Source organism: Cyprinodon variegatus, unplaced genomic scaffold (genome assembly GCF_000732505.1).
Source record: "Cyprinodon variegatus isolate N-32 unplaced genomic scaffold, C_variegatus-1.0 Scaffold802, whole genome shotgun sequence".
Classification (NCBI taxonomy): Eukaryota; Metazoa; Chordata; class Actinopteri; order Cyprinodontiformes; family Cyprinodontidae; genus Cyprinodon; species Cyprinodon variegatus.
In genome coordinates, this window is record NW_015151255.1 from 293,622 (window position 1) to 307,034 (window position 13,413).

Genomic DNA, 13,413 nt, shown 5'->3' on the forward strand with positions numbered 1-13,413 from the left:
TACATTTATTGATTACATTGTTATAGTAATTACATTACATTACAGGCATACCTGTGGCGCAACTACGTGAAAGTTGGGAGTACCAAGATGGCAGCAGGTGACTTCAGTTTTTTCGGTCTATCAGTAATCCAGTGAATAAGAGATGAGTGGTTGGAACCAAGAGTTTTGTTTGGTCCATAGGAGGCATTAACATTGAATCTCATAGATCATATAATGGGATTTTTACTTGCACTATGTTTTCATGTCTATGTCTTTGTCTCTTTCATTCTGAAATAGACATCAACGTCACAGCATTCCAAGGCCATACAAGGCCCATGGAGAATTTTATTAGTGAACTACCTTAACCCAATAACTACAACAGTGCCACCTACCTTTAGTCTCTATTATCTACTTCACGCCACCAAAATGTGTTTTATAGTTGAAATGATCACTGCAAGTTGAAGCCAGGTGTTTACACACATCAGATTTAATCAAATAATCTAAACTACTATTACTGTTTACTAAATGGTAGAAAAATGAGACGATTTCTATGGAGTATTTTTATTATTATTATTCATGCAGATATTTACCTTCATTAATATAATGTCCCTTTAAATACTATAGGAAAGTACAGAGAGTGATCATGTTGTTTTGTAAGCTTCAAAAAGGCAGATTTATATGAGCAATTTGATGCATTTAAAGGGAGACGTCAAATGCACGGCTTCTATTTGTCATCATCCCGACTGTGAAGTACAGGGGTGACCATCAGGTTTTTGGTGTGTTTATATTCATATAATGAAATATATGGCTTCATGAGAAAACAGGATTCTGTTACTAAAGCAGCAACAGAGAAAATCAGCCCAGGAAGTCAAATCTACAGCACAAAGTCAGTATTTTCCTATAGAAAAGTTGTTGTAGAAGCTGACAATGTGTAAGCAAAGCAGTTGACACACAGGGTTAGTTTACATCAGTTCTGCCTGGATTAAGGGATAAGATTACTGAAAAAACAAAACAAAATAATAAACAAAAGTTTGTGTGTAGGTGTGTCCCCATAGGTTATATAGAAAGTGAGCAAGTTGACAGATATACATGCCGATTCCGAAAGTGCCAAGTTCAAAGCTGCACTCATAAAAAGCCCTTTACCTGCTGATCTAGTAGCACCATCCTACGTTACAAGAAATGTTTCACAAGCTCAAACATAAACAGCAAATGATTGTTAAATTATGACTTTTATATGTGTTCAATCATAAAGGCTGCTTTCAGCTTGTAAAACAGCCAGCGTGTATACATATATCGACCTTTATCCTTTATAATAAATATTCTTGTGAGGTCTGTAGGCAAGCAAGGCTGGTTGGGTGGGGGGATCCCGGAAAGGCACAGAGGTATCCACAGCCAGCCCAGATGATGAAAAATCACAGAAAAATGTTTAACCCATCTGTTTTTATAGGTCTTTCCCTAAAGACACTATACAAAACAATACCAGGTCTGTGTTTCTTGAAATCCAAGTAAGGTGTAATAGTTCATGAAACTGCCAAGTTAAAAGGTGAAATCAAGCTCCTAAAGGGAAGAAATCAGTTTTTCATGCTTAAATTATAAAATGCTGCACAGCCAGAAAATCTCTTTTATTAAATATTTTTGAAAATGGAATCCAAACAGAGACAGTTATCCATAGCTGAGTCACTGCAACTTAGTGAGAATAAACACCTTCTTGTTTTTACACCTGCTCATGATCCTTTTTCCTGCAGTTTGAGTCCATCTCTGCAGCATTAGATGTTAATGACTTAACATCTAATGCTGCCATCTTGTGGCGCGAAGTGGATCTTTCACCAAAACGTTGATTTTCCCTCCACATTGTAACCGATTTCAAATGGTGCTAGACATGATGGAAACTCTGAACACCAGAGGAAAACGGTCAGCCTTGATTAGAGGGTCAGAGAATGGATTTCTATGCTCTTATCTAGCAGCTCACACTTTATGGAGACATATGATGAACCAGTTTACACCCCATTAGTGGGCTTAACTTAAATTCTATAATAGAATATCTCAAAATATGCTGCAACCCTAAACTGGATCAACTTGTGTGAAGTGTGTTCCCGCTCAAGAACACCGATTTCAAATGGTGCTAGATGGGATTTCAGACTCTAAGACACCATCTGAAACCAGTTCCCTGGGGAGGAGGACTCTGATGACCACATACAGTAGCTCCTGGAGAAAGAAACAAGGATTTTATCCTTTGTTTTAAGATGACAAGTTTTTTAATTCGTCTAGAAAATGTAGATGACGTTCATTTCACTTTGCGGACTAGCTGTCCTCTATTATGCAACTGTTGAGTCCTTGTTTTCTGCATTTGTTCAGAACGCTTGTACAATAATAATCACATTTACCCCCCTCCCATCCCCACCCCAAAAAAAGAAAAATCGCTTTTTTATCTGATCAGTAAACTATTTTTTCTCTCTCAGTACACTATGCAAAACATTCTGTCAGTACCTTCAGGCAGACTTCAAGGTTATATGTAGAGCTGAAATTTTATCAAAGAATGACACATAACGAAAAAAATTAATTAATACCAAACTGTTTTTTTTTTTCACAAGAAAAAATAGGTTCAGAATATCTACTGTACCAAAGAAGCATAGAGATCTTTGTTTAAAGGTAGATGAGTCAGAGCAGATGTCTCTGAGAGCGGATGATGCTAAGTTTCTAAAACCTAAAAAGGAAATGGACACTCAGCTCATAACAGCTTGGTAATGCATCAGATGGGCCAACCTCTGAGAATGGAAAGACAAAGTGGCAAGATGGAGACACAGATCAAAGCAGTCAGTGAATCACAATGTAAAACAAAAATGGATGTCAGCATTATCCCTGCAGATTTCTTTGTCGAGCGCGATGGGACACTGTTTCCTCTCCTCGGCCACCCTCGGTCATCCAGCCCCACTCCTGTTTCAAACAGGACAGGCTGCAGTGGAACCTAGAAAAAAACAGATCCTGAAAGAAGTAAAAAAAGAAAAAAAAAACAGATAAAACTGTTAGTGCCTTTAATCACCACCCATTCAATGGGAATCTGATTCTGGTAAGCTTTTATTTTGAAACAATAGACAGTTATTATGAACACTCACTGGCATTACGTCTGGCATGAAATGCATGGTATCATCCTGGCCTGTCAGCCTCCATTCCTTTCTATCCTGCTGTTGTTAACAGGAACTTCTACCCTTATGTGTCTGTTCGTCACTTCCTAATATCCTCTTAAATGTTAGTTATTGTCATGGCTTCTCAGATGAAGCTATTGCCCTGGATGTCAAGGATGTATTTTTAGCAGCGGTAATCAAATTAGGCATTTCATAATGGCCACGCAGCTTTACGAATGTTTGCTTTGGCCAGAAATATCCTCCTTTCCACAGAATCTGCCACTATTTACATGTCTGCGGTGTCAGCTTCAAGAATAACTCAGGCAGCCATTGTGGTTTAAAGGCCGAAGCGCCTCTTACATCCATCTCCTTCTCGTTTATTCTGACGAGTCGAGAAACACTGGGCTCTGAGAACGTTTGTCTCTCTGCCTCTCTCTCCTGCTCCCTTGTTCTTTTAACTCCAAGGCCTTTTCACCGTTGTGTGCTGTGCGAGCCGAGGCTCCTCACTGCATCGAAGCTGCTTTATTTTTTTTTTTCAACCGAGTCACCTGACCATCCAGTGCTTGTTAAAGGCACATCAGCCCCTTTAAAAATCAAAACAAAGAAGACTTATGCAACCATTAGTTTGATCTGGAACAACATCATACTGTGTAGAATGTTCACTTTTAACAGAAACCAGATGGAAATGAAGCAAAAGAAACTCAATAGATAGAAATATTAGAAGCAAACTAAACATTTTCTGTTTGTTTTGTTTTTTTATAGAGAAGTGAACTATCCTTTTTCTTGTTAATCAGATGAACAAATCTATCTCTGCATAAAGCAGTTAGTTGGTATTTGGTGTCACTGGTAGTGAGCCACTGGGTTGGGTCCCAATGGAGCAGGTGACGTAAAATCAACCCTGAATGCCTGCATACGTGCAACCCTGTGTTACGTGTGCGTGACAGCATGGGGCGGAGCTGTGTGCATGGCTGCACGTGTAAACAGTGTAGGTGGTTAATCCTCTTATAGATTATCGGTCCTAATTTATCCGGAGTGAGGGAGGCAACCTTATGAAGGTAATGTGCTTTTAAACTACCTGACAACAGTGGAGAAAACTAAAACAAGATGTGAAACTGAAAGCCTTATCTGGCAAATGTTCAGCTGTACACATGTGTAGATATTGTTTTAAATAGACTGCTTAACAAAAACATAAAAACGTGACAAAAAAGTACCAATCAGACCTCACTTCCTGATGACTCTTCCTATTTGGAAAAAACCCAAACACACACCAAATGTTTGGATCATAAAAGGATCTTGGGGTTTAACCTCCTGAATTGCATCATCTGCTCCTTAGGGGCGGCAGATTGTGAAATATTTGTAGAAGTGAGAACCTCGACACGCTCAGAACAGCCTGACACTGTTTATTCGACCCCAATGCACAATGGATGGAAATAACTGCCACATGCCGAGTGGCTGATTTACACGTTGTCACAATCTTTTGGCTCCTATGCTGCCTGCTGGAAAATATCTGATGTTTTTCCTGATAATGAGGGTGAGTTAAGCTCGCTGCTTTAGGGCATCTCCGGAAAAAAAAAGAAAACTGAGTCTCTTGTTTCTGAAACAAGGAGGACCTTTTTAAAGATAGAAGTAAAAAAAATGTATATATAAAATCCTACTTAGCTATTCTGCTTCTTGCTGTGCAATCAGGTACCCAGAGATGCCTACAGAAAGATAAAAAAATAAGCCACTAAAAACTGGAGCATAGAGAAGCCTCTTCAGTTACATCACAGTCTCATTACACCTTTTTTCAAACTGTTCTGCAGCACATAAGGTGTCTACCTGCAAACAAATGCTGCCTCACACTTGTCTATTAATACACCGTCATGTAGCGAGGCCAACAGTGCACCGGGTTTAATTTTAGCACTGTCATCTCTCGGCCCTGTGCCACTTCCCATTCTATAATCTGAGTGTAGGAGGGATCCGCTTTGAGAGACAGCGGGTCGCTCATCTTCTTCTCTGATCGTTTATGTGAGCTACAGGTGACGCTGGCCACGGGCTAAAAAACAAATTTTTCAGTAGACTCACACTCCCTCTTTTGTCTTCTTGATGCCTTTGATCGTTTTAAACCCCAAGGATCAGCTGATTTGTTCTAAAAGCAGAGGCTGTTTTCTTGCTGCAGGTTTTCTATTGAGGGTAAGAAAAAAACAAACCAAAAAAAACAAAAGAAATCCCTCAAATCTGTGACTAAAACTAAATTGAAAGCCTCTGTTTGTTTGACTTGTGAGGCAGCACCTCTCCCCAAAAAGGATGACAAAATAACTATTGAGGTCACGTTTCTTTATTTGTGAAACTGGGTCAGTTGTTCCACTGGTCAGCCTAGAAACTCCTGGTAAACATGACGACTGATCCTAACAGCCCATCTAAAACGTGGCACGGTTAAGTTTACCATGAGCAGCTCACCTCATATAAAGTCTAATATATATATATAAGTTTGGAAACATGTCAATGCATTGTTTATTTTGTCTATTTCCTCTTAAATGGACCTTCATATGTTTGCTTTGAAACTACGATTACAACATTCCCTCTGGGAGTCAAGTTTCTATTCAGTGAACATAATTAAGGCTCTAAAGGTGCTCTTCCCTCCCCTTTCTCTCTCAGCCTCTCTTTTTACATTTATTTGCCAGTGGTTTTGCAACTCATGAGCTTCCAGTGATTCCCCCCATGACTGAACAAATCCACTTGAAAGAAACTTCCCCTGCCTTTCTCCTCCTCATCTCCAGTTCTTTGATAAGCGATGAAGCTCTTTGCCTCCTATTTTCTTTTTGGCAGGTGAGCAGCAGGAGGAACACCTTCCAACGTCACGATCTCACCAAGTTAGATTAGAGCCTATGTGCCACCCACAACGGTGACACTGCATCAGAGATTACTGGCCCATTTTGTGCAATGCAGGGATGCTTTTCAAGGTCTAAGTTAATAAGGAAAATAAACAGCATAACGCTTAAAAATAAGCGATTCTGCTACAAAAAAAAAACAAACAAAAAAACTTAAAGAAGCCAGATCTGCTTTATAAAGTCATAAAAAATCAATTATTATAAATAATCCAAAGAAACATAAAGGAAAACAATGAAGAGGAGGGAGAAATTAAACTGTGTCAACATCCCTTCAACTGATCATTTGCGAGCGTTTTACTCAACAGCGCCCCCTACATCAGGGAAACACATCTTGTTTTGAACATATCAAGTGCGCACTATAAAAGCCTGATTACTATTTCGGACTCCTGAGATCTGTGTGACGCAGCAAAATTATTTTAGACAACGGAAACTGAAATAAAGCTGCGTCATCACTGAGTTTGTTTTCCTTTTTCCTCTGAATAACAGCAGCAGAGTCTCACATCGAAACCAGGCCGTTTAAACGCGCATCTGAGGAATATGCGTGTTTGTGTTTAATGACGGAGTCCTGGAATGTCGATTGGAGCATTAAGAAGGCAACGGGATGGTGAATGATTGTGGTAAAATGTACTGCGTAACACCGTCCTCTCCCACTACAGGATTACGCACTATCCATCTCTTGCGCAGCATCCTATTCCGAGCTCTTCCTTTGACACGCCATCCCTCCTCGTCCCACGTTTTGTTTACATCCAAATTTAGTCGCTCAAATCGGACAAAAGTCAAGTTTTAGAGCGAACACCAGTCCGCCTTCCTGCCATCATTGTGAGTTTCATCCACTGCGGTGGAAATTCCCACTGGATTTCATTTGGCTTGTCGGACTTCGCGCTGACGCAGTTTCATTTACCTGTTGTCATACCGATGATGAAACATTTGGATTATTTAAAAAGTGTTCAGAGCCGTTTCCGCCACGAAGCCCTTACATATAAACGCCTTTCCTAACAATACTTTTATTCACTTTGGTTATTTTTTAAAGTAACTCTTTGCCTCCAGACTCTGACTCTTACCTTTCATCTGGCGCTCCGATGGTTATGAATTACATAGTGGTATTCTCTACGCAACCTACGCAGCATTATGTGGCTTTAGCCATGAAAAAAAAACAAATAACTTACGTGTTTAGTCCAAGCCCTTTCTCCATTTATGCTAGAGAAATGTGTCCCTTGTCCCGGCCGGCACCTCCCAGGCCCTGCCCTCCTAGAATATTGACTGCGTTTGGTTCCTGTTTCGGACTTATTCTGGTTATTATCAATCTCAGGGCGCATGTTCTGCCTCACTGTATCCCCTAACGATTTTCCATAGCGCAACATAAGGACCCCGCCCCTGACACTCCCCCGCTCACTGATTGGCTGAGAGGTTTCGGAGCGTTTCCTCATCGAAGGACTCACATGTGGCTGACGCATGTTTACAAACATCGGCTGAGATCACATGGTAATGAGCGTCCATTTACCGTAAACTACATCCCTCTGACGCAATGGCCAGATGTCGTGCTGAGAGTCTTTTTTTTTTTTGCATCTGCATGAAAAAAATGAGTCGTTGCGTATTTGTTTTTCTTTTAGTTAGCATGAATCTATCTATCTATCTATCTATCTATCTATCTATCTATCTATCTATCTATCTATCTATCTATCTATCTATCTATCTATCTATCTATCTCCTAATCATTGCAGTGACGTAATTAGATGTACTTTATTAAAACCAAATATGGCTATTTAAACCCTTTTACTCAAATTATTTCAGTTTTTTTTTTGTTTTGTTTTTTTATCATTTTGTATTGCCAAGCATGACGTTTTATTGTGCATAAAGGTGCCAACATGTTTTATAGAACATGCTTTAATTTTGGTTAAAAAAAAAAAAAAAAAAAAAAAAAAAAAAAAAAAGAAAGAAAGAAAGAAAGTCCAATGCCTTAGTTTTTACAGCAGATGGCAGTGCAACACAGACGCTTCGAAATGTTCTTTATTTCTCCCTTTATCCCTTTATTGTCCTGGTGTTTACTGCAGCAAAAATTCATGAATGGACGACGGAGTTCTACATTTGGTTTGAATGAATTTTACTTGAATCCAAAAAGAGAGATAAATGATTGCTTCTGATGTTTTTTTCCACAGTTATATATCCACATAATTTTCTACTCTTTTTTGTATTTATCAGGTCCGCTTTTCTTTTCTTTTCTTTTTTTTTTTTTTTTCTTTTTTTTTTGCAGGTAAATAATGAACTTTGCGTTTATTTACAATTTTTACGGTTATTAGATAACTTGCTGCCCCTTTTTAAACATGAATTACGGTATCTAACGTTACAGACGTCATTCATCTTCTTTTTTTTTATCGCTGCCTTTACCCAATTTTAATAAGAATATTTAATGGGATATTTAATTGAATTTCGGAACTATATTCATGTGGGTAAAAACCTACAGAAAGTTTTTGTTTGTTTTGTTTTTTGCCCGTTTTGAAGCGTCAGTCATTTTTGTTCTGTTTTGTTTCATTTGTTTGTTTTTTGTTCCTGTATTTACAGTAATATTTCCATAAACTGCCATTATTAAGCCCCATTCAAAGAAAAATGTTTAGAAAGGTTCTTCTTTATTATTCATTTTGGGGACTAAACTCTAAATTTGTACCTTGAAGTTTTCAATGGCCAGTTATGTCCAGTAGATGGAGTCAAAGCACAATTAGTGATTTGCAGGATAAAATTGACTGGTGGAACAACTCAATATTACATCTATCTAGCCTTCTCTCTGTCTCTCTTTCCATCTGACCATCAATGCATCCAACCATCTAACATGTTATGTGCAGATAGTGATGACTCACCAGTAAAAATTGTGACATTTAATATTTTTGCTTCTGGACTGATAAGGCTTTGACCTTTGAACCCTCTACAGTTGTAGCCTTTAGCCTAACAGGCTGTGAACGCTTATGGCAGGCGTGTATCGCCTGTCAAAACGTAACAGTAAGGGCTGATAAAGGTCACTTTAGATAGTATGACTGCAGTGCCTAATTTTCTGCGGGTACATGAACTGCACACACACAGAAACAACAAGTCAGGCTTCAGATACACCAAGTGTGTCCTCACATGGAAAGACAGCTGAACTTGTAACCATATGGTGAGTGACTAAACCCTTCATCAGTCATCTGGAGCCAGTAGGTCACTTATGTTCACACTCCTAACACATTTCCTGGGACTGGGAGAATTACTGAAATTTTATATAATCAGTAACTTTTTAAAAGAATACATTTTAATTCCATATGAGATATCTTTTTAAATGTAAAACACAATTGATTTTCGCATTGTCCTTCTCAGGCCAAGTATTTTGGACAACATTTTGAAAAGTTATATTTTTCAGGCTTTTTTGTGGAATTTATTTTTATTTATTATTTTCTATTTTTTTTGCCATTGTTGACAAATAACTTGATGATTTAGGTTTGGTTCTCTATCAACCTCCCATCCACCCACAGCCAGCTATCAGAAAGCCGGCGCAGGCCAGTCCACACATTGGCTTTGGAAGCTGTCCTGCTGGTCTGCAGAACTTCAGTCTGATGATGCAGAGAACAACCATCTCTGCAACAATCCACAAATCCGGTCTGTATGATGCAGTGGCAAGATGGAAGCCACTCCTTCATAAAAGGCACATTGCTACTCATCTGGAGTTTGACAAAAAGCACCTAAAGGACTCTCAGACCTCACGTTTCAATCAGTGGTTCCGTTTTAGTCCTATTATATCATTCAAAGGTGGTCTGCAAACAACTTTCAAACAACACTCCTTACCGCAGACGATAAGAAGTGTAACAGGTTCATCATGGGCTGTACATTTTTACTTGTAAAATTGAAATGTATTTATGATTTGTACTCAGAATTGTGTGTTGTTTGAAAGTTGTAACTTTGTAACTTGTACTTGTAATTTCCAAACTTGTATCCTTACAGATGAAACATGTGATGTCAGATGTATGTATGAGTTTACAATAAGAAACAATTACAAATCTTAAATGTATTCACCTTTGACTTACAATTACAAGTTAAATAAAATATGTAGATTGACAGTTATCTTGCCCCATACTATATATTAGGTTCTCCAAACTACATAGTTGTTAAATAAATGTAAAATAAATAAATGTTATTCCTAATTCCCAAGTGTTTGACAAAAGACATTTAGAATCAAGTAAGGTTATTTATATAGTGGCAATTGATAGTATGTTTTATATCAAGGCATACCTGTGTAAATTCTCAATCATCCAGGTTATGACAACTACAAAACAGACTTAAATAGGAGGCAACTGGTCTTAAATATTTTTTGTTTTATTACCTATCCAGGAGTTGTTTTTTTTTCAGGACTGTTGGCTTTCACTAGAGCAATCTGCAGTTGAAGCGCTGATGTTTTAGGCAACATACCGGTCCATTCTCATAAGCACAATCCAAGTCAGATGCAAATTAAAGACCCACCCATTATTCTCCTAGGCTGTTGGAGTCTTTTGTTGTGATGTTAATGTGTTTGGCTATTTGAATCGTTATGAGTTTGCATGTGTAACTTTTTTAGTTGGTTACCCTTTGCTGTGCCATACAGTTGTGTAGTTGTTGTTCTGTTTCTCCAACATAGAAGCATGAACGGTGAGCTCAGTGCACTGGGCTGCATAAACAACACAGCTCAGCTCTGGTGTAGGTGCTCTGTCTTTGGGATGACCAGTTTTTGGCTGAGTGTGTTGTTGGGTGTGTTAAGTTGAAAGAAATCCAGTGTGTCTCGAAAACTTCGGACACATATGCAATTACATTGTTTTGGCCTCTTTTTGTTTTCTTCTCTGTCTTAGTTTTTTTGGCTGACCTAACAAATGCCCAGTTTGGATAACCACACGGTTCAAGTGATTTACTGACATGTTTTCTTTCTCTGCATTTCACATCTGATAGTGAGAGAATATTGTCAGCTCAGTAACTCAGAGCATCATCCTTCTTACAGAACATTGTAGACCGCTGCCATTTAATTTGTCCCCCTTCACAAACTGATGGTTGTGTTAATGAGGTTGATGGTTAGGCATAGATAGCTCAACTAGATCAATGCAGTCCAACACATTTCAGGTTCTATACTTACTTCTAGCGCTGTCTCACTTTCTACAGATGAATTAATAATATTTTGAATGGTGGCAATGATAAACTTTTTAATAGAATAAATCATATTTAATTTAAATATTTCAATAAAGCCATTACTACACAGAACTGGGGGAATAGATAGCTTAAAGAGTCATGGCTCTGTGGGCAACTCACACAGGCATCTCGGATTATACTTAATCTCCGCTATTAAGGAAGAAGCAACTTGATTTAAAACTATATTTATATCCTGCTTTGTAATCCAGGACACAATCATTGCAAGACTGTTGTGTTCAGTTTTCCTTCACTAACGTGAGTAGCTCAGATCACTGTAGCCACCAGTTCTACCAAGCTTTGCAGCAAGAAACAAAGGAACTGGCTGTGTTGTTATTTTTTTTTATAAACTATATTCAAATGTTTCATGATATTCAAATCCATGTTAAGCTCTGATTATGATTAGAATAACTGTGTAAATATGCAGTATGTTATATCAAATGCATTACATTGAACATTTATTCATGTAGTGGAAAGCTGGCAATATGTTAAAGTAAAACTTTATCTTTGGGGAGGAGAACTCTGTTGAATTAAATTTGAAGGTTAGTAGAAAAGTGGTCTGATAAGACAGGGTTTTGAGAATATATTATTTCTTCACAATCAATGACATACAGGTCCTTCTCAAAATATTAGCATGTTGTGATAAAGTAAATTATTTTCCATAATGTAATGAAAAAACTTAATCATTTATATGCTTTAGATTCATTGCACACTAACTGAAATATTTCAGGTCTTTTATTGTCTTAATACGGATGATTTTGGCAAACAGCTCATGAAAACCCCAAATTCCTATATCAAAAAATTAGCATATCATGAAAAAGGTCCCCAAACGAGCTATGCAACTAATCATCTGAATCAACAAATTAGCTCTAAATACCTGCAAAAGATTCCTGAGGCCTTTAAAACTCCCAGCCTGGTTCATTACTTAAAACACCAATCATGGGTAAGACTGCCGACCTGACTGCTGTCCAGAAGTCCATCATTGACACCCTGTGAAGGGCTGATTCCAGACCTTGGGGGATCTGTGGACTGAGGCCCCGTCCACACGAAGTCAAAACGAACACGAAACGCTGATATTTTCCAAAACGTTTGCCGTAAAGACGGAGACGTAAAATAAATGTGAGCGTCCACACGAATGTATGAAAACGCTGCAAAATGTATGCCAGGCCTGTAAGTGGCGCTGTGGTGCCAAAGCAAAAATAAGCGACGAAATGTTGGGCATGCGCACTAATATTTATACATGGTTGCCCTGCGGGTCCATTTTCGTGGTTAAGTCAAATTCAGGTGCTGAACTATGTCGTCGATATTGCTCTGTTCTTCCTGGAGATATTCCAGAAGAAGAAGATTCTGTTGCAAGCCCGACAGCAGGGTGAGTAGCATTAGCAGCAACGGCGCCATTGTTGTTGTGATGTGTCGCGCATGCGTGTTTAGAGGCGACGCTATGACGCATGCGTGTAAAAGAAAATATGCGGTTAGAGCGTAAAGATGGAAACGCGAAAACGGCGTTTCAGAATCTTCCCACTCTGAAGGCTGAATAAAAAAAAGATCGTTTACAGACCCCCGAAACGCCGGCTTCGTGTGGATGAGAGGCTGGTTTGGTGAAAAATTTGTGCGTTTAGGCCAGGGTTCGTCTTCGTGTGGACGGGGCCTGAGTATGGAGTAGAAACTTCCAGAGCCACCGTACACAAGCAAGTGCAGGAAATGGGCTACAGGTGCCGCATTCCCCAGGTCAAGCCACCTTTGAACCAGAAACAGCAGCAGAGGCAACTGACCTGGGCTACAGAGAAGCAGCACTGGACTGTTGCTCAGTTTTGCATGTCATTTGGAAATCAAGGTACCAGAGTCTGGTAGAAGACTGGGGAAAAGGAAATGCCAAAATGCCAGAAGTCCAGTGTCAAGTACCCAAAGTCAGTGAAGGTCTGGGGTGCCATGTCACTGTCAGCTGCTGCTGTTAGTCCACTGTGTTTCATCAAGGGCAGGGTCAATGCAGTTAGCTATCAGGAGATTTTGGAGCACTTCATGCTTCCATCTACTGAAAAGCTTTATTGAGATTTCATTTTTCAACACGACCTGGCACCTGCTCACAGTGCCAAAACATCTGGTAAATGATTCACTGAACATAGTATCACTGTGCTCAATTGGCCTGCCAACTCTCCTGACCTGAACCCCATAGAGAATCTGTGGGATATTGTGAAGAGAAAATTGAGACACAAGAACAAACACTCTGGATGAGCTAAAGGCTGCTATCGAAGCATCCTGTCCTCCATAACACC